Genomic DNA, 11,051 nt, shown 5'->3' with positions numbered 1-11,051 from the left:
GCATCAAAAACCCCACCCACACCCCTTGCTACTGGCATAGGTGGCCAAAAACCCTTCCCACCGTCGGCCACCCTGGCCACCTCTCGCTCGAATAGCATCTCCGTTGTATCAACAACTCTAACGAATTCCACGAACGGGCACTCAATGTTCTTTTGGTGAGGAGCCATGGTCAAAGGATGAATGAGCAAGGAGTAGAATAAGGAAAGGAAACTGATAGAGAAAGAAAGCTAAAGGCAGAAACAGAGAAAGCGAAATGATCGAAAATAACTAAGAATATAAAGGGGAACTATAGAATGCGTATCACCCTTTTATAAAACCCTCACAAGTGTAGGGAATGCCAAATGGCGCCGGGGAAGACAAATAGACATGATTACAGTCTTTCAGCCAATGCTTAACGGAAAAGCAAGGTATATAAATTTATGACTATACCCTCAAAAGGGCGGGACAAAACAACACATTAATTTAAAGGAGGCACAATGTCAGAAACTGCTACTTTAAATGTTTAATCTCTTATCTGAGCCACACGCGCGGACAGTTTGCATTTATGAAGATACGACAGTGAGGAAATGTTCTAATGATGACTACCACGTCATCGACACATAACATCTTTCCCGTCCCATTCAACGGTAATTGAATAAGAAAAGTCACAAAGTGAAAAATTACCAATTCACACTGTATATCCACAACAGACACCACTTCGACAAACACAGGGGGTTGAACACCTATACTTTACTGTTTTTGCTTGTCTTTTGACAATTTCCTTCCTGTCATTAGGCAGAGGGCTTAGAACTTTGCTAACAAACCAAGCATAGAATTGCCTACCGATAGAAAGAAAATTGTCAAAAGATAGGGGGGCTGAATCATAGAATGGATGAAAAACTAACCCAAAATGAACACCCAAAATCCCCATCCGAAGTTATCAATAAGCCAAATATGCATGACTGCTTGTTGGCTAGCTCGTAGTTTGTCAACAAGCAGGGGGCTAACAAAAGATCCAAACGAATTTTCCCTTACCCGCAAAAGATCCAATCAAAACAGGAACAATCACCAGGAACACACAAAAAATTAGCATGCCACTGACCCCTCTCTACATTGATCCATCACAAAACCTTAAGGAAAATCTGAAGGCAAAATGCCTATTAGTAAGATTCCACTTACTAATGATAAGTAGGGGGTTAATGTAGGTACATAATGATCGCTCAGACCATCAAAGTACAAAGGATACCAAATTGATACCACATGGATGCTTGCGATGAGTTCATAACTCATCAGTGTCTTGCGATGAGCTTATAACTCATCGGACATTTGCGATGAATAATATATGACATCACACGATTGTGACAAATTCGTACTTGAGATGGGTTATGATGAACTATGGCTAGCATGAACCGGTGATGAACTTTAAACGTGTGCGGTTCTACGATGATATTCGGACGCGCGAGGAGTTACAATGAATTTGAGACCATTACAGAACTACGGGATCACTGTAGACAGGGAATAAATATCGGTTACACGTGCCTCTTTAAGTTACACACGTGATAAAGCACCATGTGGATCTAATAAAAGTGCACCCGCTAAATGTTGATGTCACCAATGCCATGTTGGTTAAATGGGTCACGAAAGGAAGTAGCATACACGGATTATGAGAATCCTCGGACAAAAGGAAAGTTCGTCCTTAAGAGATCTCATAAGACACGTGGCGAAACCCTAGCAGTGCTCCTTAATAACTGACAACAAATCCAATATTCCCTTTCCTAATGGGAATCAAATACTTTTGGCTCCTTCTTTTCGGGACCTCGAGATCCCTCCTTATAAATGAGGGTTCATCTCGTAACAAGATCTTCATTCCATTACTCATTCGATCCTACCCTCTCTTATCATTCCCATTTGCCCTAGCCTCAAACCTACCTCCTGCCTTCGGTATTCCTTTGTCTTTCAAGGAGACCACTCCTACGTAGCCTAGCCACCTCACCTACACTTTCCATACTGCCCCAAGGTTGGTGTAGATTGGGGTGTAGTTCTCTTAACAGTGTGCGTCGTTCTGTTTTCGCACTTCCATAACTAGCTGAAGGTTTTAATCTCCATGTTCTCTATGCCTATCTTGTAGGTGGGTTGCATGCATTGTTTGACAAAACTCTTATCGGTAACATGTTCATCGAAAACAAAGTGGGTCAATTTTTGAAATCGCATCACGTAAGCTAGAAGATCTTCTCCCGTATGTTGCTTCATGTTGTGTAGGTCAGCCATCGCTAGTCTCCACTCCAAGGTGAACCATTTTGACAAAAACCTTTTGGCCAACTCCGCCCACAAGTCAATGCTATCCGCGGTGAGGTTAACGAACCAGGTGTATGCCCTGTCAAGGACTTAGAGAACTCTCTGACTTTCAAGTATTCGTTGAAAGCAAAGAACCCAAGGACATCCTCAAATTTGTTCACATGCTTTGGTGGGCTTCCTTTATGCCCGTCATACTGTGGCCACTGTTGGGGAGGGACATAACCAACAGGATATAACGTTTATAGAGGATCCTGTTAGAGTAGGGCTTTTGTAGGACAAGTGAGGACTGGGCTCGGCTTTGACTCTTCGCCACCAGTCCTTGGACATACTCTTTTAATTCGTCGCGACTAAGTAGTGACTCTGTTACTGGGTCAATCTGAAGAGCGACCCGGGACTTTCTAATGGTGGGTCGACTGGTCTGTACGGGTACAGGGTTGACTCTGGTGGGTTGCTCAACACGGCGGGGTTTAAATTGGTGGAATGGTGGCTGGTGGGGACAGATGCAGGAGGAGTGGCTAGGGTGAAAGGGGACTGTTCAGTTCTGGCCATTTGCTGGAGGAGAAGTTGCAGAGTGGCCCTCATCTCTTGTTGCATCTTCTGCTCTAAGTGATCAAAATGGGTCTCAAACTCGTAGACCTTGTTTGAGAGTATTTCGACGTCAACCTATTTGGTTGACTGCACACCATACTGGTCCTTAACTTTTGGGTTAACATTCTCCTTAGTGTTGTCATGCTCTTCAAGGATGGGAGAGAGGTTAATCCTATAAGCAACCATCCTCTATGATTAAAGAACTAACCAAAGAGTCTAATGTAAGTGTGGTGGTGAGGCTACGTACGAGGGTCTCCTTGAAGGACAAAGGAAGACTAGGTGCAGGAGGTAGGCAAAAGGCTATGGTAAATAAGAATGATAAGATGATGATTTTGTTATGAAATGGACTCCTATTTATCGGGAGAGATCCCGAGGTCCCGAAAGGAAGGAGCCAAAAGCATTTGATTCCCACTGGGAAAGGGAATATTGGATTTGTTGCCAGTTTGTCAGGGAACACTACTAGGGTTTCACTACGTGTTTCACAAGATATCTCAAGGATGAACTTTTCTTTCGTTCGAGGATTCTCATAATCTGCGTGTGCTACTTCATTTCGTGACCCTTTTAACCAATGTGGTGTGAATGACATCATTATTTACCTGGCCCGCCCTTATTAGGCCCATAGAGCGTCCCATCACACACGTGTTTCTAGCATTTGTTCCTAGTTCGCAGTAGTTATGTGCTTATCGTGGTTCTGTAATAACTTTGAAGCTCATCATAGATCTGCACGTGTGCAAAGCTCATCACAAGTCTGTGTTCGCTTATGCGGGCCAAAGACCATCACGACCCATTTCAGGTATGATTTTATCGCAATCATGCGATGAGTTATGAACTCATCGCAAATGTGTGATGAGTTATTGACTCATCACAGGAATCTATGTGGTATTAATTCGACACCCTTTGTGCTCTATTGGTCTGAGTGACCACTATGTACCTATAGACATTGCTATGCTTTTGTCACTTCCGGTTGGTAGGGCGGTGTCTGCCCATCATTTGTAGTTTACGGAGTTCGTCCCTGCCAACCCGTCTAATCTTTGTGCGGACTTGATGTAGGAAGTCCAAGATTTCAAATCTTAGGTGGACGAATCGACTGCCCGTGGGAAGATGCCAATAGCCAAGGTGGCATTATGGTCTGAAGGGGAGACAACTTGTGTCACCTTGCAGCTTTTGTTCTCTATGTGACATTTTGTTTTTTGTTCCCAAGTACCCCGAATTATGGCTTACGCACAGTGCTGATTCCCCTTATTGTTATTGCTGCTGGCAATCATCAACTATCGTTGGACTCCATGTTTTTGGGTTATCTATTTTACCAGATGGATGACATTGTCCATCAGATGATGGATCCTAGCTACAAGCAGCGCCGAAACTATGTTTTTGCCCCCTTTTTGTTCATGTTCTCCTGCGAGCGTCTACAACTAAGTGTTACCACTCGCCGTTTGTCCCCAGTGACTGTTGCCATCGCTACTCTAGAGGGGGGGCTTGTACGAGGAGTCCGCAATTCAATGCCATTCTACATTGGTGTCAATGTTCTTGAGGACGACGACCAACAATGCATTGTGGAAGCTGATAGCCCTCTTGCCCTTGTGGCTCATCTTGTGCTATGTATGGCCTGGTGTCGTTGTGTATCTTGATCGAGCCGGTGAGGCGCAAGTGGCAGATTACCGTCCTGACCAGCTTCTCCGATAGTTCGGATATGATGGTATGGGCTCATAGTTTCTGAGATATTTTGGTGAGGATGTGTTTTGGAGACGTCGGAATGTGCTGGCGTTTCCAAATGTCTCCCGATTCCCTATCGCAGGTTTCGAGAGGGTCAAGCAGTGCGAGTCCTTGCACTTAACATATATGTGCTCATTGTTCGGTGGGATGTAGAAGTTTATGGCTGCAAATACCCATCCCCGTCACGTCATGGCTCTTCCTCCGATCGGGTCATGCAGCGGAGCAGAGGCGAGAAGAGATCCCTTCCCAGCTAAGTTCTTCACCGGTGATTGCAGAGGAGCGCGAATTTATGGGCGTTGTTTGGCAAGGTAAGAGTCTTGCCATCGAGGAGGGTGAAGGCAGCCGACCCCTTGCATCTAAGAAGTTTAGGACGACAAGGGTGCCTCGCTTTTTCTGACTGTCAATACCAGGGGAGGTTCGTGAAACCAGGTCCGACTTGTATCATCTTAGGCTGAGGAGGTCAGTGAGACTCACCTCGAGGTTTAAATTCCACAAGTCCCGCCTGAGGGCATTGTGGGTGAAAAAGATATGTGTCGTTTAGATATTTATTTGATGTTCCATTGTTCTTTATTTCCTTACACTAATTGCATCTTGTTTGTTCTATCGCAGGGAGTTCTCAATGTCAACATTGCTGATGTGGTAGTTTCGCCTGTTATTAGGTGTTTGGTGCAAGAGTTGAAGTCTCTTCAACTCCCTCTTGAAGGGCAAGAAGCAACTGAGGAGCATCCCATCGGCTTGGGAGATGCCATGGCCGATGAGAAGGGGAATGTTGGTGACTCTGCATCGGTTGCTCTTGTGCGAGAAGAAGAAACTCCTATGAGCTTGCAGGAGCAGCCCCCCAGTAGTCCGGTGGGTCATACTGAGGGTATCCAAGGGGATCAACCAACAGTTAAAATGCCAAGACATCACTTTGGGAGTCCAATGGGATGTGAATCATCGACCTAGGAGCCAGACATTGTTTCAGGGCAGCCCACTAAGGAATAGCAAGAGTAGAAACCTATTGTTGTTTTGCCTGAGCAGGTGTGTAAGGCTACGGTGTCAGAATTTCATCATGAAGAGGAACCTGTAACCACTAGCCATGTGGAGATTGGAATTTGTGGAGATGTATTAGTAGTGCTTCCCTAACATTCTAAGGCTTCGGCGGTTTAACTTGTAAACTTGGAGACTCGGTCTAAAAGCGATCTTATGGATGTTGAGATATCATCGCCGCCCGAGGCTCTATCACATGACGAAAAGCTTGCATTGGTGCGCTAGGAGCTTCAAGAATACTAAAAAAAGCATGATGTCGTTCCTCTTGGCTACTACGTCGTAGATCTAGTCTCTATTCAATGTCTTCGCAAACACGAGAAGTACTTTTTTTCAAGCTTTGTAGCGAAGACCGCGACTCTAATCATTCAGAAAGGTTGGCTACCATCTGGTGACATCCCTCCGGTGGTTATAGGGACATCATTGAATATGATAGCAACAGTGATGAATTACATCATGGACCAATCCATAGATGAGCTTTCATGGTCTGGGTTTGCCCACTAGCTGAGGACTTGTGAGTCATTTTCTACTCTGGGCTTCAAGATGGACCATATCAAGGAGAGGGTGGTTCATCTGGCCCACGTATTTTGGAAGGTTGGTTACAAGGAGTCCCATTCCTTAACTATTGAAGCTTTCAAAAGAGATTCGTCAGCGCCTCAAGGTTGTCGAATCGAATCTAGCGAAGGCCACAGAAAAGTTAGACGCCCTACTTGACGAGTGTGCTCGCCAAAGGAAGGTAGTATCGTAGTATGAAATGGAGCAAAAGGAGCTTTTAGAGAATGAAATGCAAAGGCAAAGTTTGGCGAAGATCGCCCGTATGAGGAGCAAGTGGTATGCTGATTGAGATGTATATGTAACATTATATCATGTAAAAAAACATTGAGATTTTTTAATGAAAGAGAATTTGGTTTTATTCTTGTGTGATTTGATTTCTCCTTAAAGTTTTGCTAATTGTGGCCCCTTTTGGTTTTTATAACGCATGAGGCAAGAGCAGCAGTGTTAATGGGTCTATCAGGCTGAATGCAACACCAGTAGACCCTTTTGGGCAGAGCGTGATGCCAGTAGGCCATTTGGGCTATGTGTATGTTTAGAGGATTTGGGCTCCTATTTAGTGATGATGAGGCCCATGGATTCGCTTTGTGTGTGAGCTTGAGACGTTTTGTATTTGTGATGAGTAAAGTGCGCACCGTTTATTGGATGTGTAGTATATTTAGGGTAGCAGTTTGGTGTCTCTACCTAGTTTGTATTTGTTTGACTGTAGCAGTAAGTTGAGCGTTGAAGCTATCTTGTAGTAGGTTGTTGCTTGGAGTATTGTCATTTTGCTGTCGACAATTTACTACCTTGGCACAGCAGGTAGCTTAGTTTATCATCACAATTGCGAGTCATAATCAAGTTATTTTCATCGCATTTTGGGAATACTAGGTATGTAATATTCCATTTCCCTTGGGTTTGCTAAGGGCTTTCTTTTACCGATATTCATGTGTAATTGTAGTGGTGAGGCTACGTATGAGGGTCTCCTTGAAGGACAAAGGAAGACCAGATGCAGGAGGTGGGATAAAGGCTAGGGAAAACGTGGATGATAAGATGATCCCATTGTTATGAGATGGACCCCTATTTATAGGGAGAGATCCCAAGGTCCTGAAAGCAAGGAGTCAAAAGCATTTGATTCCAACTAGGAAAGGGAATATTGGATTTCCTGTCAATTGTTAGGGTTTCACCACATGTACTACGCGATATCCTTGGAATGAACTTTCCTTTTGTCCGAGGATTCTCATAATCCACGTGTGTTACTTCCTTTCGTGGTCCATTTAACCAATGTGGCACGAGTGACATCATCATTTAGTGGGTGCGCCTTTACTAGATCCATGGGGCATCCTGTTATGTGCGTAATTTAAAGACGCACGTGTATCTAATATTTATTCCCTGTCTACAGTGATTCTACATTTGTCACGACTTTGTAATGGCTTTGAATTCATCGCATCCCTGCATGTGTCTAAAGCTCATCGCAAATCTGTGTGTCTAAGGTTCTTCATAGATTTATGCGTGTCTAAAGTTCATCACAAATTTATGTGTGTCTAAAGTTCATCGTAGGTTTATGCCAGCCAAAGTTCATCATGACCCGTTTTGGGTACGAGTTTGTCGCAGTCATGCGATGAGTCATATATTCATCGCAGATGTCTGATGAGTTGTGAACTCATCACAAATGTCCGTATGGTATTAATTTATTTTATTAAATTAAATTATTCATGTATATATTTTACAAAATTATGTAAATTATTATCCATAGATTTCTATTTATTTAATTTACTAATTTATTCCATTAATTAATAATTTATGAACAGGTTAGGGTCTGAGTTGGGATTAAACCTATTCACAGGTAGTGGCATGTCTGGGAAGGGCTTTGTCTTTATAATAATAGAATATATTGAAGCCCAACTTCAATAAAATCAATCGCACCGTTTAAACAACCTAAAACAACTCAAATCAGAAACCTGATATAATAAAATCATCCGATGATAATCATGCTTATTTCAACTCTAAAGTCACTATTCTACCTTAAACAAACCCATCATATATAGAAAATATAAATCTAACCACTCACACTTATAACAGAAGTCTGGAACCACATTATTTAACAAATCCATTTTAAACTATCGAGGCATTAACTAAAAAAGACCAACTACGCAAAGCATAGCTGAAATCAACTTAAAACAACCCAAGATAATCCAAACAAATGCAACCTATCAAGAAAAATCCAAATTAAAGACAAAAAAGTTGAAAGTAGAAGTAGACAATTTTTGATGACACATTTTCAAAAGAACCGATCCAGATACACGTGAAACCAACTCAACATAGATTAACTCATCTGGTAAACATCGACTATACCTTATGTTAATCAAACAATTGAATCAAATCCCACAAAAATGATTCTAGCCAAAGCTGGTAGAACCAATTAAACATTTTCCAAAATTGACCAAGCCCTCACCAACCATCCAATCATCGACATAATCTACACCCACTAACAATCCTTATTAGAACTGTAAACTCCTTGTAGTAAATTCAAAGAATCCAACATACATAGATAAAGTATGAATACAATAATCTCGTTTAAATAGCAAACCCAGGCCTACTCAAACAAACCAATGAACTTGGATCAATCCATACAGCACCTTGTCAACTGTCTCAAAGAATTCAAAAAAAAATTTGACCTAAACAATTTAACCTACAAGAACTGGACTTAATACAACTCTAATCACGATATTCTAAATTAAAAAAACCCATCATATTTAGGGAAATTAGGAAATCAACTCAACTCCTTTAAAAAACGAAACTAGTTCTACTCAAATCAGAACAAAACCAAGCAACAAGCATCAATCCAAACAATCCACCGTTTAAACAACCTAATACAAATAAAACCATTGAATCAAATCTCACATAAATTATTCTAGCCAAACTAGGTAGAACCAATTAAACATTTTCCAAAACTGACCAAGCCCTCACCAACCATCCAATGATCGACCAAATCTAGACCTACTAACAATCCTTATTAGAACTCTAAATTCCATGTAGTAAATTCAACGAATCCAACATACTTGGATAAAGTAGGAAAACAATCATCTCATCTAAATAGGAAGCCCAGACCTACTCAGACAAACCAATTAACTTGGATCAATCCAAATAATACCGTGTCAATGATCTAAAAGAATGAATTCAAAACAAATATTTGACATAAACAATTTATAGTGCAAGGAATAATAAAACTCCTTGGATCTTTCAGTTTCTGAGGCAGCTTGTTGAGGAGGATGGCTGAGCATTCTTCATTTAGTGCAACTGTAGCCATGTCTCCCAATTTCCTTTTGTTCACCAAGATTTCCTTAAGAAACTTTGCATAATGCGGCATCTGGGCTAAGGCATCTGCAAAAGGAATGTTAATATGTAAACTCTTGAAAATTTCAAGAAACTTACCGAATTCCTTTTCCATTTTGTGTCGCTTAAGCCTATTGGGAAATGGTATTTGTGGCAGTTGACTTGTCTATTTCCTGGAATTAGACTGCTCTTCCTCATTCTTTTCGGGTTCTCGGGTCGTGCCCATCTTACCTTCTTCCTTTGCTGTCTTCTCCACCTCTTATAGCTCCTTACTGCTCCTCAAGGTAATGGCTTGCACCTGTTCTCTTGGATTTGCTTCTGTGTTGCTGGGTAAGGTGCCTTGGACTCTAAAGGATATCATCTGTGCCAACTGCCCCACTTGATTTTCTAAGTTCTTGATCGATGCCTCTTGGTTCTGAAATCTCGTTTCCGCACTTGATATGAACTTGGTCATCAGCTCCTCTAGATTAGATTTCTTTTCTAGCTGAGCAAAGTTTTGAGGGAGGGGCTTCACCGCATTTTCATTTGACCAAGACAGATTGGGGTGGTGCCTCCATCCGGGGTTAAAATGTACGAGGGTAATGATTACCTTGATGCCTTTGAAGATTCCCGACGAAATCTACTTGCTCAGGGGACTGCACGAACTGATTTCCAACTTGGCATTCGGTGCTGATATGACCTCCCCCACACCATTCACAGGCTACGGTTTGAACATGCATGACTGCCAACTGCATTTCATCTATCTTCTTGCTGAGGGCGCCGATTAGTATAGATAGTGCTGTATAGGTGTCTACATTGTGAAGGCCGGGTTGTCTCCTAACTTGGGCTCTCTTGGAATGCCACTAATAATTATTTGCAGCCATTTCCTCAATGAGTGCATGGGCAACTTCAGGGTTCTTGTTCTTAATGGATCCCTCAGCTGCAACATCCATAATAGTCTTATTGCTTCGGTCAAACCATTGTAAAATGTCTTTACTTGGAGCCAAACGGGAAGTCCATGACGAGGGACCTTCCTCAGTAATTCCTTGTAGCGCTCCCATGATTCATATAATGATTCCCCGTCCTATTGAGAGAAGGTGGTGATATCATTCCGCATCTTTACAGCCTTGGACAGAGGGAAATACTTGGATAGGAAGCGACTGGCCATTTCATCCCATGTAGAGACCAAAATAATCTGAGAACGGAAATAATCTGAGCCTCACTGCATCATCACTAACTCCATTGTGCTTGAATGTGTCGCATATCTCCAAGAAATGGCAATGTGAGTGTTTGGATCTTCATTAGCCAAGCCGCAGAACTGAACTATGTTCTGGATCATCTGAATAATTGCTAGTTTGATCTCAAAGTTATTAGCAGCTATTGCTGGTCTCACAATGCTCGAGGCTGCCCCGGTGAGGGTTGGCATGGCATAGTCCATCATGGTCCTTTGCTCGGCCGTCTCTGTACTTTCAGCTTTCCCTTTCTTAGAAGCTCTAATGCGGCGGCGGAGAGTTCGTTCAATCTCTGGATCATAGATGATGCTCTCCTTTTCACTTTTGTGTGTCATATATTGTACAAGTCAAAGTCGAAAAGATACTAATACA

At 42.3% G+C, this 11,051-nt stretch overlaps 1 non-coding gene across 1 annotated transcript; it reads left to right on the top strand.

The window, feature by feature from the left end:
• The first annotated feature begins 10,459 nt into the window (after nt 1–10,459).
• Nucleotides 10,460–10,566, top strand: LOC148803261 (small nucleolar RNA R71). Its single transcript, XR_016081695.1, has one exon. It is a non-coding gene; the product is annotated as a small nucleolar RNA R71 (small nucleolar RNA).
• The last annotated feature ends 485 nt before the right edge of the window (nt 10,567–11,051 follow it).

The sequence above is a fragment of the Nelumbo nucifera genome, chromosome 1 (genome assembly GCF_055504915.1).
Source record: "Nelumbo nucifera cultivar China Antique chromosome 1, China Antique-T2T, whole genome shotgun sequence".
NCBI lineage: Eukaryota > Viridiplantae > Streptophyta > Magnoliopsida > Proteales > Nelumbonaceae > Nelumbo > Nelumbo nucifera.
Note: the sequence above shows the minus strand (reverse complement) of the source record. Positions and strands in the feature narration are given on the sequence as shown.